The sequence below is a fragment of the Hibiscus syriacus genome, unplaced genomic scaffold (genome assembly GCF_006381635.1).
Source record: "Hibiscus syriacus cultivar Baekdansim isolate YM2019G1 unplaced genomic scaffold, ASM638163v2 tig00110515_pilon, whole genome shotgun sequence".
NCBI lineage: Eukaryota > Viridiplantae > Streptophyta > Magnoliopsida > Malvales > Malvaceae > Hibiscus > Hibiscus syriacus.
In genome coordinates, this window is record NW_024062769.1 from 744361 (window position 1) to 759628 (window position 15268).

Here is a 15268-nt window from a genome sequence, read left to right on the forward strand (position 1 = left end):
TAACATAAAAGTGAATGCATGGGGCTAAATGCACAAAATCAACATCGTGAAAATGAATCAAAGGAGAAAAGTAATGATACTACTAAGGTGGAAACTAAATAGTAATGTTAAGACAACCATTCTGCAAAGAATTGATAGTACTAATGTATTTAGTATGCATTTAAGGAATCCCCTATTTCAATGATGAACTCACTCAGATAACTAGAAACACTATACCTCCACATATTTACCAACATCTAACCTTGATGGCACTAGACTACAAGGCAAGAAAAAAATCCTCAAATACAAATGTAAGTCTCAATTGCTATTTTATAAGACTCAAAGGTTAAAGCATCATTCAATAGAAAAAAATCCTATTTTTCCTTCAATTTCTATTTTTTTATAGCAAGAATAGACAATTGTCCTATTCTAGAAAATTCCTTCAACCCGTCTAATGAGTCATCAATTACTACAACAACTACTCAACAACCCTACCTCACAGCTGCTAACAACAACGTCTGCACCATCAAATAATATCACAACATTAAAGAAGTAATATCATAGTAAAAAAATATCAAAATTAACCCAAGAACTACCAACTCTCTCCCAATACGTAAACCATACAAAAATATGCTAAAATAATCTAAATATGATCCTAAAAATGTTAAATGCATGTATAAATTAAATAAAAAGACTCTAAATGATATCTCTTTTAGAGAGTTATCACTAATCACCTTAATTTTATTAATTTGGGTATATCGACATTACATCTAGGATTCTAGCCTTTTTTCCCACAAATACAAGCGATCTATAACACGAATATAAACCTTGAATAATGTTCGTCGACGTGAAAATATATCATTAATATCTATTTAATAATTGAGAAACCTAATTTCTAAAACCAAAGACTTATGAGGTCAATTTAATATTCAATTACTAAAGTTAGTGACTAAATCAAAATATTTAAGACTATTAGGTCATAATTATAATCTAAATTGCATTTAAATGAACAAATTGAAATGAATTTTTAAAATAAGGACCAAAAGTTTAATTATCCTTATACGAGAACAACACGTGGAACCTTTAGTTGAGTCACGTCTGGCGCGAGTTGTCTTAAAACACACTATTTTGGTGCAACTGTGCCTCCCAAAACATCTTTTGGAGAGGGCATATAAGCCAAAAATTTAGTCTTTTTCCTTGATTTTATCTTTTCTTTCTCAAAATTTCATAAGAGTTCTGAGGTTCTAGACCATCGCCTCATCGACCGAACATTGTTGGTCGTCACTAATCATCGCCACTAGTGGTCACTCGAGATCGAAATTCACCGCTTCAACCACCTAAATCTCTCCAACACAATTTAAAACTTTCATCGTCGAGAATATCCTCAATTAGATATAAGTTTACAACACACTTATTTGTTTCTTCAAAGCAAAGAACCCCTCCGTTCTCCTCCATCAATTGTCTGATGAAATTGTTGTTCACATGTCATTGCCACCAACAAGAGGAGAAATCCCATAGCACAGATCTCTAATCTAACACTGAAATCACCGAGGAAGAAAATTCATGTCTTCACCAATCAATTTATTTATTTATTTATTGTTATTTCCTTTGATTAGGTTGTTGATTATTCTTTTTGCAGGCGAGTCTTCGTTATCGCTAAGAGGTAATCGATGTTTTCATTGTCATCAATTTTTGTTGGGAGTTGAGTAGGGTGCTCAACGAGTGTTGCTAGTGGCTTGCAAGACAAAACCAGGTTGAGCCTCATCGGAGCTGATGTGTTGCTATACTGGAGGCTGGCTGGGGTCCGGTGGTTGCTGGCCATAGGGAGCTAGGTTAGACAGTATGTTAGCCTTAATATCATTGATTAAAGGATTTAGGGTTCACAACATTAAATCCAAAACACAACTTTTTAGAGTTCTAAATCTTAAACTATTCCTAAAATATTTGGGATTTTATGGTGAAAAAATATTAGTTTTTGAATTTCAAAAATCCCAGGATGTGTTTTAGAGGACACCACCCTTTATTATAATAATAACAATTATTTTAAAATCACCAATCAAAATCCTGGGACTATTTTCAGAGGTAATGAATCCCCACTCGTAAGAACTTCTTCTCTTCTTCCATTGAGATTATTTTTTTGGAGGTAATATTTGAACATGTTACGAATAATAATAACTTCTAGGACATTCAACTAGCTCCCTTCTTTAGCTTCTCAAAATGTTTATCTTCAATCTTCTTCGGCGTCACGATGCACGTCCTTGTGTCTTGACCTCATAACCTATGTTGCACTGATACGGGGACGGAAAACGACAATTTTTAAAATTACAGGATACGACATATAAAATAATTTTAAAATTATAAATATATATAAAAATCATAAATAGAGTTAAATATCAAGACTCAAACAACAATATTAAGTTTATAACAGTAAAATCCATAAACAAACCACAATATTAAAATGTCAAATTTCAAGATTCAAACCATAATATTAAGAGAAAATAACCTCAGTAACAAAAAATGCCTTATAATATACAAATTTAACCAACTTTTTTTGGATTTGACAAAATGACCAACAAATTCGCAACGCGAATTCTAATTTCGCAACCCAGTTTCCAATTTCGCAACGCGAATATGTAAATCGCATTGCGATTTTCCAAATTCGCGTTGCGATATTCCAAATTCGCAACGTGATAGTCAAATTCGCAACGCGAAAGTCAAATTCGCAACTGAATTTCAAATTCGCAACACAAATTTTTTGAGTATATAACAACGTAGCAGCAACAACTCATAACCTAAATCCCTAAATCGCAACTCATTCCATCTTCATCTATCACTCTCTCCGACGACATCCGTTCCTATATCCAACGACATCCTTCCCCATCTCTATTTTTTTTACATAATTTTATTTCTATATAATTTTTCAATGATTTCTCTCCTAAATTATCAACTATCAACTATTAACTTAATAAAGGTATATTTTCTCTAAGTTAGTGATGATATCTAGTTTATAGCTCGTTTGTTTAGTAAATTAATTTACAATTTTTAGAATGAAATCATCTAATGTTGATCATGTTTGGATAGATTTGTGTTTTGGAGGGTCATGGGAGAATGTTCATGGTGTTTTACAATATGTGCCTTTACCCATGAATCTTCAACTAAAATTTGTCATTAAAAAAGTTAACTTATGAAACTCTAATGTTACATGTTGCAAAGAAATTGAATTTAGAGCCTCTAAGTGGATTTAGGCTATCTTATCTAAGAAAAGGTAAAGTTTATTTGTTAACCGACAATGAAGATGTTGAACGATTCATTGCTTACATTAGTGTTTCGCAAGAAGATGATGTTACATTATATGTTGTTGAACCTAGAAGTAGTGAAGTTGGGTCAGTAGCGGGTAGTAATCAACTAAGTTCTTCAACCCAAAATTTAATGGTTCCACCACAATTTCATCACCAAGCAAATTTTGTTTCACCACATTTCCAATACCAAACACAATATCAAACACAATATCAAAACCTACAACCTTTTCCTAATCCAAATCCCAATCAACTTTCAGCACCAAATTCCGGTTTTCGTATTGACCAGTTAGACGATTATGAGCCAACAGAAAAAATTGTGAGTACTAGTCAGTATTCAAAATTTGATCTTGGTCAATACCCGGACTTTGATCTTGATCAATACTCAGATTTTGATGATGTGATGGAAGAAGAAACAGACCCTGCATGTAATGATTTTGATATTGGTCAAAATCCAAATTTTGATGATGAAACAGCCGTTGTCGAGGAAGATGTTGTTGATGATAATGAGGAGGAAGTTACGACTGTGAATGAACATGTTGAACATCCATTCTGTAATTCATATAACCCTGAAGAAGAAAAAGAATAAGAAGAAGTCCCCGAAGAAAAGGAAAAAGAAGAAAATGCCACGGGAGTATAACTGGAATATGCCATAATTACTTCAGATACCGGAAGAAGAGTTGGTAAAGATATCAGTTGATTGTTACACAAAAGTTATTCGTATCAAGAAAGATGATTGTTTTGATACAAAGGAAGACTTGAAGATAACTTTGTATACGAAATGTGTGGAAGATGGCTATCAACTAAGAGTTAACAAATCAAGCAAAGATCGTTTCGAAACAAGGTGTATGATTGACAAAAACTGTACGTGGCATATGATTGCTAAGAGGATAAAAGATTGCGAAATGTTTCAAGTTAGGACTTTTATTGATAAACATACATGTTCAAGAACCCAAGTTTTTCCTCACCATAGACAGGCAAACAAAAAGGTGTTGGGTGGTTTTTTGGCTGAGTTAATGTTTTTAAATTGAAGGGTATATCGGGGACATGAAATTATGACTGACATGAATGCTCGGTTCAAGATTAGTATCTCATATTCTCAAGCTTGGAGAGCCAAATGTTATGCCTTGGAATTGTTGAGGGGGTCGCCAGAAGCATCGTTTGCCCAACTGCCGGCTTATTGTCACAATTTAAAGCTGAAAAATCCTGGGTCGGTAACCCATATCAAAACAGATAGAGATGGACGCTTTGAGTTGTTGTTTATCGCCATTGGTGCTGCGGTTAGTAAATAATTATAATTTTGTTGACTCATTTTTGTTAGTTGCATGCATTTCACATTTAAATGATTATATTTATTGTGTATATGATTTTGTAGATTCGTTCGTTTATTACTTGCAGACGCCCAGTTATTATTGTTGATGGAGCACATTTGAAAGGTCGATACCTTGGAGTAAACTTATTAGCAGTAGCCATTGATGCTAACAATGGGATACTGCCAATAGCTTACGGGGTTGGCAAATCTAAAACCTCTGATTCATGGACATGGTTTATGGGGCATCTTAGGGATTGCATAGGTCCTAGTAACAATCTGACAATCATATCCTATAGGGAAAACTCAATTGACAACGTTGTTAGAAGATGTTGCCCAGATGCTTTTCATGGACTTTGTGGTGTTCATTTGTACAGAAATCTAAAATCAAGGTCTGTTGGTATAAAAAATCAAAAATGGACATACTGGAAGGCTGTAAAAGCTTATCGGGAAGTGGATTTTAATAAGCATATAAATTGTTTAAGACGTGTTTTGCCTCAATGTGCTCAAACACTAGAAGATGTCGGGTTTGAAAGATGGCCAAGAGTACATTAACTTGGAGCAAGATATGGTTTCATGACGTCTAATAGTGCAGAATCAATCAACGCTCTAAGTCGTCATTCCCAGAAATTACCCATTACTATGTTAATGGAGTTTTTTCGAGCCTCTATTCAACAGTGGTACTACAATAAAAGAAACCATGCAGGTATTATTTCTTTAAATTCGTAACTTATCATATATTTTACTAAGTATTATTTATTTAAATTTACAGGAACATTGGAACGTCATGTTACACCATGGACTGAAAAAAAGATAACGAAACGTGTTGTGAAGTCAACGTCCTGGAGAGTTGAACCATGTTCAAATACTTTGTTTGAAGTATTGGATAATAATTTAAATGGGCTTGTCGATCTAAATGCAAAGACGTGTAGTTGTAAGAAATGGAAAACATCTGGTTATCCGTGTGGCCATGTTATAAAAGTTTCTCTTCATCTAAACCAAGATGATTCAAGCGCATACGCTATGGATTGCTACACTACAGAAGTATATCGACAGACTTATGCCGAGATTATCTACCCATGTCCACATCCTTCTGAGTGGGACATACCAGATAACTTACAAACAATTTTGCCACCAGTCATGGACAACAGGCTACCTGGCCGACCAAAATATCACGATCGTATACCGTCTAAGGGTGAAGAGAAGAGGATATCGACATGTAGTCGGTGCAAGGAGAGTGGTCATACAAGGTTAACCTATGGATCACCAGTGCCATCGCAATCATCTTTTCCTCTACCAAAAAATGGATCCTCATCAAAATCCAAAGCTCATATGGTGCCAAGCAAAAGGAAATCAAAATCGCAATCGCAATCAAAATCCCAATCACAACCGGCTTCACCTTTTGGGACTTATTAACTTAGGTGATTTTAAAATGAAAACATTGTATTATGTGTATTTTATGTGTGAATGCATACATTTTCAGTTAGACATTCATTAGTAACTTGAGTTTGAACATTGATATGATATGTTCAGTTGTTATTGTGTTGGGAATTTCTCATGTTTGATTGCTTGGATAGTTGTTCTCTTGCTTCTTCAAGTGTCCTTAGCTTGTATTTATAGCTTCGAATGTGTTTGATGTTGTATATACCTTGATGTTGTACGTTGCGATCAACGCAAAAGTAAAATTCGCAACGCGAAATAAGCGTTACAAATTTGACTATCGCGTTGCGAATTTAACTATCGCAACGCTTATTTCGAGATGCGAATGTAACACCCGTAACCCGTATTATTATACCTATACAGATTACGGATGTTATCCGAATTTCTAAAAACCATTTTACGATTCGAAAGCAATTTAAAATTTATTTTCTTAAAATAGTAAATGATATTATAAAATTATCATATCATAAAAATTACGTTTCGTTGTAACCAATTTAATTCAAAATATTTTTAATTATGAATAGTGAATAGTACCCAGTGAACAGTGGGGGAATCGATTCCCTGTAGCAGGGGAATCGGTACCCTTTAACAATCTGGAAATTTTGCTTAAAAATCGTGATTACTGTTCATGCTACAGTAACTTCCGAAAATTTACATATAAATTCATAAAAATTCACCTTTCATCACTATAAAAAATTTCAAAATTAATTAAACAAATAAATTGAACATTTTCAAATTACATGCCACTATCTAAAATCAAATTTCACAATAGGATGTCCTACTGATATTGAAATATACCTCTCGATGCTTGATGTCATTCTGAACTCTTTATTCTTATTCTTTGCTTTTTACCTACGCGTGAAAATCATCACGCGCTAAGTATAAACTTAGTGAGGCAATTAAAACAATATATAATGCAATACAATTCATGCATGAATTTAGATTTCAAATCCAATGCCATAAAACCATGCTAATAGCATCTTCAATATTTTACCATGATCAATATAATATAAATTTATTACCTTTTATCCCATAAGCTCATAAGCTTATTTTTACCAAAATACTTACCATTTAAATTCCATAAGCTCGTAAGCTTATTTTTTTTCAATATACTTGCCATTATTCCGTAATCTCATAAGCTTATTTGCATGGTTACCATTTATTAACCAATAAAACATAATCCATAGCTAATAGCCCATATTAAACCTTGAGGACCCTGGGTATTCAAGTAATATTTGCACCGTAGTGCTACACATAAGGTCGTGCCCACCATATACACCAAAGTGTATTACACATAAGGTCGTGCCCACCATATACACCGAAGTGTATTACACATAAGGTCGTGCCCACCAAATACACCAAAGTGTATTTTAAACCTGCAGCTGCTATACTCTATGGCATGCCAACTATACCCTGTCCCTCAATGACTTACTTGGGCATATAGTCTATTTTATTCGATCCATCCATGACAAAGTATATTATCAAATTTAACATTGGGCAGTTCATACCCGAAAACATTCATGGTAAAATATCACATTTTTTTTCATGATCAATGCATTTTAATTTCATATTCTGACATCTCAATGTCAATTTATAAAAAAATGATATAAAATCATGCCGATATAAACAAGGTCGACTTATCGCAAGTCTTCCTTATGATGTATAAAACATCCATGTATAATTTCATGCATGTATTGCACTCACCTTGACACTTTATGTCTTTCAAAATATATAAGCCTCACTATTGTCCACCATAAGCCCTTTTATATTTGATTTGCTTCGATTACAAATCAATCACAATCTGCATAAATCATCAATTCATAATAATCCATATGTTAGTATTTTACTAACATAAATACATTCCACCATATCTCCATACTATAATTGAAATTCATCATCTATCAAAATATTTAACTCTTAATAATTCCTTACAACATTGGAACCAGCTTTTCTCATTTACTCAAAATGGTCTTCTCCATTTTACCACTTAAATTCTTAATACCAATAATTCTAACATTGAAATTATTTCCATTCAAATGCTTTTACAAAAGCATAAATACATTTACGTATCCCAACTATGCAATTGTTGTACTTAAATCACCAATCATTTCAATCTTCCCAAAATAATCAATTTCACATTTACCACTCATTTCAATTATCAAACAACAATTCCCAGCATAGTACATCAATTATACAACTCTTACACAACAAACCCATAAATTTTCCAGAATTCAGACAACTCGTACTACCCTTAAAGAATCATTATTTTGTATTGATATAGACACTGGAATTAAATTCCGTTTCTTCCGTTAAAAACTAGACTCGAATACGAATCTATCCATATAAAGAACTCCTTCTAATTCATTCTGTACAATTTATGGTGAATTTTCAAAGTTCACCAACAGAATCTGTTTTGTACAGAATTCCGCTGTCCGACTTTTCTGACCTTTCCTCAGTTAAAAATTCATATATATTTGTATACAACTTGAAATTGATCCCCGTTTATTTTAAACAAAACTAGATCCATATATGAACACAATATATAAAATTCACCTCCAAATTATTTTTATATATTTGTTGGTGAATTTTCTAACCTACTGTAATTCCCAAAATCTAAACTGTTTTTCTTTAACCTCATCCTTATGTTCTTCATCAATTCATACAACCTCAAAATCATCAATAATCATCATCAATTTAACAACCATAGTATAAACCCAAATTTCCAGATTTGGGGATTTTGAAATCAAGAAAGATAATCATGCAATATTGGTACTAAATGATAGCGTTTTTCTCTTATATCACTTTCCTATCTCACAACATAACTCCAATTCCAAAGGAATTAGCTCAAAATTGAAAATGAAATATATTTTCTTACCTTCAAGCTTTCTCACGTTCTTGTGCTGGAGAAGAAGAACACTTTGGAATTTACAAACCAAATTTCTCTGATATAAAATATTAAAATAATATTTCCAACCATTTTATAACATCCTTCAATTTTTTGTAAAATTCCAATTCGATCGGAATTTACCGATTTCTTACCGGCTTTAACTCTTTCTTTACTAAATTCCAAATCCTACAATATGATTTCCATAAAACTCCAATCTCAAGAGTAAACCATATATTTATGGAATAAAAATCTTTTTAGGAAATTTATCACTTAATTCCCTAAACTTTTCCCAAGTTTTAACTTTGACCATCAAACTTTCAAAATTTACATTTTGGTTATTATCTAAATTTTTGGGGTATTACAGCAAATTTACCTTTCGCGTTGCGAATTTACCTTCAACAGGTCTTTTTTACCTTCAACATAATTCAGATTGAAAATTAAACAACAAATCAATTAAACATTGTTGTGGGTACATTATTTGAACATTGTTATGGGTACATTATTTGGAAAAATAATATTTCGGACTTCGTTAGAAATAACCCTTTTTCATCGAATTAATTTCGTTTTTATGGGTACATTATTTGAACATTGTTATGTATAAATTTGTTGTGTATGTATGTTTTGGTTTGATTATATTGTATGTATATTTTCATTCAGATGAGATGGGCTGTGTATAACAAAACAATCTATCTCTTTCATGTGAGTACTTTATTCCAACCATGTGACAAGTGTGACAACCCCATCAGCTCACAACTCAGCTTTGAACTCAATTAATATTGTCTTTTAGCTTGATGGTTCATAAAGTATGTTACTTGAACAGTATAAATCAATTATGCAATTTCCATGTTCAATTTAACACCGCAATTCAAATTCATTTCATATGTAATTGGAGTTTGAATTTAAATTTCAATTTGAGTTTGAATTTCAATATAAATTTCGGCTCCACTATAAATATTAGCCCAAGCCAATATGCATGTTATCATTGATTATTCCTAATTTCCATTGTTTTTTTTCAACTTTAAACGCGAGGGAAATCCCGACCATCGTATTTTTTGGTCAACTTTAAAGCGTCAGAAACGTTTCGGGCGTATGATCTGGGTGGTATACGAGAAATGCAACAAATGGAAATTAAAATCATAAGTACGAAATGCTTCTAAGTACCACCCAAATCATAAGTCCGAAATGCTTCCGATGCTCATTAAAATCCAAAGCTCATATGGTGCCAAGCAAAAGAAAATCAAAATCCAAATCTCATATGGTGCCAAGCAAAAGGAAATCAAAATCTACAACTTGAGTTTGAACATTGATATGATATGTTCAGTTGTTATCATGTTGGGATTTTCTCGTTTTTGATTGCTTGGATAGTTGTTCTCTTGCTTCTTCAAGTGTCCTTAGCTTGTAATTTATAGCTTGGAATGTGTTTGATGTTGTATATACCTTGATGTTTTATGTTGCGATCAACGCGAAATAAGCGTTGCGATAGTCAAATTCGCAACGCGATTTTCGCGTTGCGAATTTGACTATCGTAAAGCTTATTTCACGTTGCGAATTTGATTTTCGCGTTGCGAATTTGTACCTTCAACAGGTCTTTTTTGCCTTCAAACATAATGCAGATTGAATTTTTTTAGAAACAATAAATCAACTTTTACAAATCAATTAAACAAGCAAAAAAATAATTCTTATTTACAAATCAAATTAAACAAATCAACTTTTACAAATCAATTAATCAAAAAATAAATCTTATTTCCTCATCAATTGTAACAAATCAACTTTCAATGTAAAATTCAATTAAACAAAGAAAAAAAGTGTACCCCAGATTGTTGTTTATGCACAAATACATTTCACGCAGCTCACTTCAGGATTAACCTGCAGAAACCAAACATTTTCTCAAACAACACTTTCTACACATCTAAAACCAACAAACAACAAATTACTGAATTCTAGGTACTTAACCAAATATTTTCAAACCAATTAAAGAGTATATATGTTAACAACACTTGCTCAAACTTACAAATTGTTTATGTACAACTTTCAGCACGCGGATGCAGGTAGGCAGCGTCTCGAATATATCGATCTGGCCATATAATGCCGAAACCACAAGCCTACTGCAGCTTTATCTTTATCTGTGGGAGGTAGATATTGTATATGTAATACCCCAAAAATTTAGATAATGACCAAAATGTAAATTTTTGGAAGTTTGATGGCCAAAGTATAAAATTTGGGAAAAAGTTTAGGGAATTAAGTGATAATTTCCTAAAAAGAATTTTATTCCATAAATAGATGGTTTACTCTTGAGAGTGGAGTTTTATAGAAATCATATTGTTGGATTTGGAATTTAGTAAAGAAAGAGTTAAAGCCGGTAAGAAATCGGTAAATTTCGATCGAATTGGAATTTTACAAAAATTTGAAGGATGTTATAAAATGGTTGAAAATATTATTTTAATATTTTATTTCAGTGAAATTTGGTCTGGAAATGTGTAAATTTTCATATTTAACCGAAACTGTGAAATTTAGTGACTAAAACACAAGTTTTGAAAATTTCAGGGCATTTTCATAGGTCAAAGTCAAATTAAATTATATTTGACTTTGTAATATCAGATGGCTTGATTTTATGGTGATTTTGGAGATTCATTAAGGGCAATAATGGAAATTCTTATTGAATGGAATAAAAAAATTCCATTATGATATATTATTAAGCATGTGTTGGATTAATATATCATAAAAAGCAATCATGGATGAGCAATTTCAGCTAATCTTCTTCCTCCAAGGGCCGGCACATTCAAGGAAGAAAGGTAAGCATTTTTAGTTTCAATTTTGAAGCTATTTCTTGAGAATTTGACTAAGTGTGGTTAGGAAAAATATTCTACTTTCAATTCTCAACATTTTGACATGAATATTACTAGAGTTTCATGTTCAAATCTATCTTGAGTTGATGAAGGGGATTTTGATTCTTGTGTTTTATGGGTTTTTAAGAGTAAAGTGATTTTAAAGAATTGGTTGTATGAATTGATGAAGAACATAAGGATGAGGTTAAAGAAAAACAGTTTAGATTTTGGGAATTACAGTAGGTTCGAAAATTCACCAGAAAATATATAAAAATAATTTGGAGGTTATTTTTATATATTGTGTTCATATATGGATCTAGTTTTGTTTAAAATAAACGGGGATCAATTTCAAGTTGTATATACAAATAGATATGAATTGTTAACTGATGAAAGGTCAGAAAAGTCGGACAGCAGAATTCTGTAACAAAACAGATTCTGTTGGTGAACTTTTAAAATTCACCATAAATTGTACAGAATGAATTAGAATGATTTATTTATATGGATAGATTCGTATTCAAGTCTAGTTTTCAATGGAAAAACGTAATTAAATTCTAGTTTGTGTATCAATACAGTTTAATGATTCTTTAAAGGTAGTACGAGTTGTCTGAATTCTGGAAAATTGATGGGTTATTGTATAAGTGTTGTATAATTGATGTACTATGCTGGAATTGTTGTTTGAGAATTGAAATGAGTGTTAAATGTGAAATTGATTATTTTGGGAAGATTGAAATGATTGGTGATTTAAGTACAACAATTGCATAGCTGGGGTACTTAAATGTATTTATGCTTTTGTAAAAGCATTTGAATGGAAATAATTTCAATGTTGGAATTATGGGTATTAAGAATTTAAGTGGTAAATGATGAAGACCATTTTGAGTAAATGGGAAAAGTTGGTTCCAATGTTAAAAGGAATTATTAAGAGTAAATATTGTGATAGATGATGAATTTCAAATATAGTATGGAGATATGGTGGAATGTATTTATGTTAGTAAAATACTAACATATGGATTATTATGAATTGATGATTTATACAGATTGTGATTGATTTGTAATCGAAGCAAATCAAATATAAAAGGGCTTATGGTGGACAATAGTGAGGTTTATATATTTTGAAAGACATAAAGTGTCAAGGTGAGTGCAATACATGCATGAAATTATACATGGATGTTTTATACATCATAAGGAAGACTTACGATAAGTCGACCTTGTTTATATCGGCATGATTTTATATCATTTTTTATAAATTGACATTGAGATGTCAGAGTATGAAATTAAAATGCATTGATCATGAAAAAAAATGTGATATTTTACCATGAATGTTTTCGGGTATGAACTGCCCAATGTTAAATTTGATGATATACTTTGCAATGGATGGATCGAATAAAATAGACTATATGCCCAAAGTAAGTCATTGAGGGACAGGGTATAGTTGGCATGCCATAGAGTATAGCAGCTGCAGGTTTATATTAGCACTATAGTGTGTAAGGACACTAAGTGCAGGTTTATGTCCGGATTAGCACTATAGCGTAAGCTTAGTGTAGGTGGTGGGCACGACCTTATGTGTATTGTCCGGATTAGCACTATGGCGTAAGCTTAGTGCAGGTTTAGCACTACGGTGCAGGTATTTTACTTATAACACCCCAATTTAGGGGCTAAAATTAAGAAATTATAAAGTGGTGGATTTAATTGGTATTTGGAAGAAATTTGGGGATTAAATTGTCAAATTTCAAAGATGGCAGACCGTTTTAAGAAATGCATGAAGTTCAGTGGCTAAAGTCATGATTTAACCAATTTTTATATATGTTGAATTATAAGTTCCCCCGTGCGCAGGTTCAGCGGAAAATTTTCCAGTTTTCCTCTCCCGTTCTCCCTACTTCGAACTCCGATCTACTCGCCGTCCGACCTCTGATCGACGAGCCGAAACCACCATCGTGTTCGTTGTCAACCGAGGAACAAAACCCCTCAAACCTTTCGTCGTGAATCATCTCTGTTCGTCGTTAATTTCAGTCGGAAGTATCGTCGGTAATAACTCGGTTTTAGTTGGTTTTTCATCGATTCACAACGATCGGGTCATCCGTTTACGACACCTCCCGCACCATCGTGTTCCTTGTGACGTTCCGAGTCCACCGGTGTTCTCCTTTTTCTCCGGCGGCGGCGGCGTGTTGGGAGGTGAACCGGTCAAACTTCCCGATTTGTTGAAATCGAGCTCTCCGCCGTTCAAAATTGTGAACCGAGCTTTGTAAGTATCTCGAAATCGCTCAAAATAATTTTTAGAAATTTTTTCGGGATTTTATCACTGTTCACGCGCCCTCACGCGCCGCCACTGCGCGTGGGGAAGGGAAAAGTGACCGGTTTGACCGGTTTTGAAACTGTTTTGACCGGTTTGACCGGTCACAACCCGACCCGAACCGTTGACCCGTTGACCCGACCCGACCCGTTGACCCGACCCGTTGACCCGTTGACCGTTGACCCGTTGACCGTTGACCGGAGTTGACCATTGTTGACCAAAACTTTAACCGGCTTTGATCGGGCATTAAACGACCTTTGACTTCGACCTAGTATACCTATCCTGACATTTTTCGAAGTTCCAAATCCGAGTCCGCTGTCCGTTTTTCGAAATTCGAACCCAAAGGTCTCGAAATTGCCGGTCAAACCCGTTGACTTTGATTTTGACCAAAAATTCCGAATTTTCGAAAAGTCATATTTTATGCTTTCGACGTCCTGAATCCGAATCCGAAGTCCGTTTCGCCAAATTCGAACCCGGTAAGCCATCTTTCACTGATTTATCACCCGATTCGATCCGTTTATCGTAATTAAGCTCCGTTTCTGATATAATTTATGTTGATATGTATCTGAGGAATTATTGGAAGTTGAATTGAAGATCAAAGGCATTCGAATGGAATTTTTATGGTCGATCGATATTGCACGGAAATCGAGGTAATACTTTACTACCTCTTTATGCTTTATAGAACATGTTGGTATTGGTAAATGCATGAATGGAAATGTTTGGTCTCATATGTGTAATTAATGAAGATCTACACTAGATACGAATACGGTAGAAAGTAGATAACTGAATATGGCTCAGATGACTATTATAAGAAATTGGAGGATAGTTGGAATTAAATTACAAGTTCTGGAATTAAGTAATAAAAGAATCAACCATGGATTGTAGATTATAATTTATCTCATTAAAGGTACTTAGATGATAAATTATGAGAATATTTTGATTAGGGAAAATTACGAAATTACCCTTATGTTGGAAAATGACAAGAATTGTCTCTGGAAGTGGATTAATAAATCTGAAAATAATTATTGATCTGCTAAAACTATTGATGTGCATAAGGAATGTTAGTTTTACTTGGAAATTATGGAGAATCGGTTTTTAACCCCATGAAGGTTTATGCTAGATACTAGAAGTCTTTTAAGGAATCATCTCAAGATCAAAGAATGTTCGAGGAAGCAATTAATCATAGGATCTCTATATTATATTATTTTCATTAAGAGTTAATATCGAAATTATATGGTTAAGAAA